General features: G+C 47.4%; 1 pseudogene; it reads right to left on the bottom strand.

Moving 5' to 3' along the window:
• Nucleotides 1-1,346: 1,346 nt before the first annotated feature.
• On the bottom strand, nt 1,347-2,536 carry LOC100948131 (annotated as a pseudogene).
• Nucleotides 2,537-4,311: the final 1,775 nt, after the last annotated feature.

The following is a 4,311-nucleotide window of genomic DNA, read 5'->3' as shown; positions in this document are numbered from 1 at the left end:
CAGCTGAGCCGGAGACGCCCCTGGCTCTCGGCTACCTCGGCCAGCCTGCTCCAGCCCCGGCCCTCGGGCGCCCGGTCCAAGCTCTCGCTGAACCTCCGCAGCAGCGGCTCCTGCAGGCGGTTGAGGGTCGCGCCGGCCAAAGGCGGCTGTGAGCCCGAGGGTGACGAGGCCTGAAGCGGCTCCCCCCACAGCGACATGGCCCGCGCGGACGACCCCGGACCGCGGCTGCTCCATAGCGCGCCTTTCGCTCGCCCCCTTGCTGGCAGGCTAGCTGCGGAGGCAGGGGCAGAAGGACCAGTCGGGTGGCGCAGCACGGCCCTCGGAGGAGGAAGCTCGGCTCCCTGCTCAGCCGAGAAGTTTGCTTGCTCTTTTTTCCCTATTCTTGAGATACTTTACTAAAGGCGTCCTCAAACTACGGCCGCGGGCCACATGCAGCCCGCCTAGGTCATTTATCCCGCCCGCTGGGTGTTTTTGCTGCTGCTGCCTGTCCTGCTTAGCAGCCGACTCGTCCTGGGGCCCGCAGTCCGGCCCTCCAACAGTCGGAGGAACAGTGAACTGGCCCCCCGTTTAAAAAGTTTGAGGACCCCATATGATCCAGCTCCATCCAGGTAAACATAAAAGAGGTAAAGTCTCCATCTGAACCAGCATATTTTAATAAACATTGGTTTATCCTCACCACGGGGCTTGGAAGAGTCAGAAGACTTCCAAGAGAGATGATGAGACTCACACCTCATTCCAGTCACAGAAGGGCATAGAACAGTAGGGACTAAGTGACCCTGCAACTGTGGGTGTGCTAACTAGGCACGCGAAACCACGTCCAAGGCAAAGATGTGCTTTTATTCTTTAAGAGGACCATCTAGATTCTAGATTCAGAAATGTCATATTAGCAGCCCTGAGATTACACCCTAGTAACTCTGCCAAGGGAGGGGGGGGAGGTAAAAGAAACCACAGACCTAGAGATGGGCCAAGACGACCACTTTGTGCCTTGGGGTTTGCTAGGGGGCTAATTGCTGCTATCTGGGCTACACTTTACTGGTGGAACTGAATTATGGCAAAGCCAGAAGAAGCACAAAGTGTAAGTGCGGTCCCTGGCATCTCAAAGGTATATCTTGAAAATGTAAATGAACAGATTCCATATGCAGACTAGAGGTGATTCACATTTAAAACATTTAAATATAAATTAATCTATAACTTAAGTTGCAACCAAAAGAACACTCAGCAATTGAACGCTAAACGCATTACAGAGGACACCCAAACACAAGGCCATTAAAGCGATGTCATTTTTATTGTGCCAACTTCACATTGATCATGTGCTAGTCTGGCTGGCCGTGCTGTACTGTGCCATGTTATGCCATCTGGCACTGCACTCCAGTCCGGGGCACTTCATCGTCCTCCTCGTAGGCCTCCCCATGCTGGCGCCAGTTATGTTCACTGGGGTTAAACTCCTTCAACTCCACCTGATCCATGTCATCTGTCATTGTCACTTTCTGTCGAGGAGGGAGCAGATTTTCCAATTGAGGAAGCTTTTCTGTACCAAGCCAATGCTTTTCAGGAAAGATGACCAGAAAATGTATGATCAGGCTTCCTTTCTCCAGAGGTGTTTTGAAAATGGGCATTCCTTCGTTTCGCACAGATTTCAGGTCCCCGGGCTTTATCACCTCACCTGGTTTGGATGTAATAACAAGATTTCGATCATCCAGGGTTTTTATTGTCTTCTTGAAGCCACAAAGAGCTTCAGAAAGCTGAACTTTCATTTTCATGATTAGGTCATGGCCTCGTCTCTGAAAGACACTGTGATCCTTCTGATCAAGTACAATTATGACATCACCAGGCTCCAGATCAGGCTCCTGATCTCCTTCTCCATGAAACACTATCTTTCGCCCATCTTTCATACCTTTTTCGACATGTACCTCAATAATCTTCTTCTCACGGACCACCTTGGCGCCACTGCAGCTCTCGCAGCGGTCCTTGAAGCTGCTGCGCTCTCCCACGCCCCTACACTCACCACACACAGTTTGGATTTGCTGCACCATGCCTGGCCCGATCGGCTGGATGTGTGTCTGCATCCCTCGCCCCCAGCATATCTGGCACTTTTCTGTTGATCCCTTCTTCCCACCAATGCCTCCACATTTCTGACAGATCACGTTTTTCTGCAAGGCTAATTTCTTTGTGACTCCATTGTACAAGTCTTCAAGAGTTACAGATAACTGATGTACCACATTCTTGCCTCTTCGCTCTCTCTGCATCTGTCCTCCAGCACCAAAGAACATATCGAATACATCCATGGTTGAAGAGAAGCTTGGACCTCTTGCACCTCCTTCTTTAATTACCTGTTGTCTGTCCTGTTCTTAAATGTCCTTTTCTTTGGATCGGAAACACTTCATATGACTGAAATAGGAGTTTGAACGTTCTCACCTTCACCCACGTTCTTGTCCGGGTGGTACTTGAGTGCCAGCTTCCTACAGTGTTTACTGATCTCCGGGGAGGTGCTGGGCTTCACCCCCAGGACGTCATAATGCTGGGTCCTATTCGTCATCCTGTCTCTGAGGGGCGGGGTAGAGGGCGGGGCGGAGCGGAGGGGCGGGGCGGAGGGGAGGGGAGGGGCTGGACGCAGTCGCCGGGTCAGCATGAGCAAGGTCCGCGCGCCTCTGACGCCCCCTGACCTACACCCGGTAGCCCGCCAGCTTCACGCTCACCGCCCCGCCACAGACACCACCCGGGCTCCCTCTCACTCCCCCGTGCCAGGCCGACCTCCGCGCCTGGCACCGCCTCACTCCTCTAACACATATTTTCTTAAGCATTTTTGCATCGATGTTCATAGAGGTTATCTGTAGTTTTTTTTTTTTTTTTAAAGTAGTTTTTTTTTTCTTGTAAAGTTTTTGTCCAGATCTGGTATTAGGATAATGTTGGCCTCATATAATGAGTTGGGAAGTGTTTCGTTCTCTTCTGTTTTCTCGGGGAGATTATAGAATGTTGGTATCATGTCTTCCCCAAATGTCTGGTAGAATCATCTTAGTTATCAAATGAATGCACATAGAGTTGTTTGTTTCCTAAAGTGGGACTCAGGTTATTGATTTTAGACCTTTCTTCATATCTATCACATGCATTTAATGTCACCATGATTTTCCCTGTAAGCAGTGATTTCACTTCATCCCATAATATTTGATGAGATGGATATTAATTTTTTTTGAGACAGAATTTCACTCTATTTCCTTGCGTAGAGTGCAGTGGCGTCATCATAGCTCGCTGCTCCTGGACTCAAGGGATCCTCCTGCCTCAGCCTCCTGAGTAGCTGGGACTACAGGCACCCACCACCATGTCTGGCTGATTTTTTCCTATGTTTTGTAGAGACAGGGTCTCACTCATGCTCAGGCTGGTCTTGAACTCCTGAAGTGTGTTATTTAATTTCCAAATATCTAGAAACTTTGCAGTTAATCACTCTGTTACTGGTTTCTAGTTTCATTCCTTTATAGTCTGAGAATACATTTTGTATGATTTTTATACCTTTAAATGTGTTGAATGTGTTTTATCACCCCAACTGCAATCTATTTTGATGAATGTTCCATATTCACTTAAGCAGAATGTCTTCTGTTGCTCTTAAGTGGAGTGTTCTATAAATTTCCATTAGGTAAAGTTGGTAGGTAGTGCTATTTAGGTCAGCTATATCCTTACTACTTTTCTGTCTGGTCTATCACTTACTGAAAGAGGGGTATTTACACCTAACTTGTGGATTTTTCTATTGCTCCTCTCAGGTTTACTAGTTTTCTTTCATAGATTTTTAGGCTCTGCTATTAGGTGCATACATGTTAAGGATGGCATGTGTTTTTGGAGAATTGACTATTTTATCATTATGTAATGCCTTCTTTATCCTGAATAATCTTTCTTGTCCCAAAGTCTGCTTTGTCTGAAATTAATATGATTAATTTTATTTTGATTAGTGTTTTCATAATCTGTCTTCATTCTTTAATTTTAACCTGAGTCTTTATATTTAAAGTACGTTTCTTGTGGCTGGGTATGGTGGCTTATGCCTGTAATCCTAGCACTCTGGGAGGCGGAGGTGGGTGGATCCCTTGAGCCCAGGAGTTCTAGACCTGCAAGACTCTTTCTTGAACAAGAGTGAGACCCTATATCTACTAAAAAAAAAAAAATAGAAAAACAAGCTGGACATTGTGCCGGGTGCCTATAGTTCCAACTACTGGGGAAGTTGAGGTGAGAGGAACACTTGAGCTCAAGAGTTGAGGTTGCTGTGAGCTATGACACCAGGGCACTCTACTCAGGGCAACAGAGTGAGACTCTATCTCAAAAAAAAAA

The sequence above is a fragment of the Otolemur garnettii genome, unplaced genomic scaffold (assembly GCF_000181295.1).
Source record: "Otolemur garnettii isolate 467f Iridium unplaced genomic scaffold, OtoGar3 scaffold00125, whole genome shotgun sequence".
Classification (NCBI taxonomy): domain Eukaryota; kingdom Metazoa; phylum Chordata; class Mammalia; order Primates; family Galagidae; genus Otolemur; species Otolemur garnettii.
Note: the sequence above shows the minus strand (reverse complement) of the source record. Positions and strands in the feature narration are given on the sequence as shown.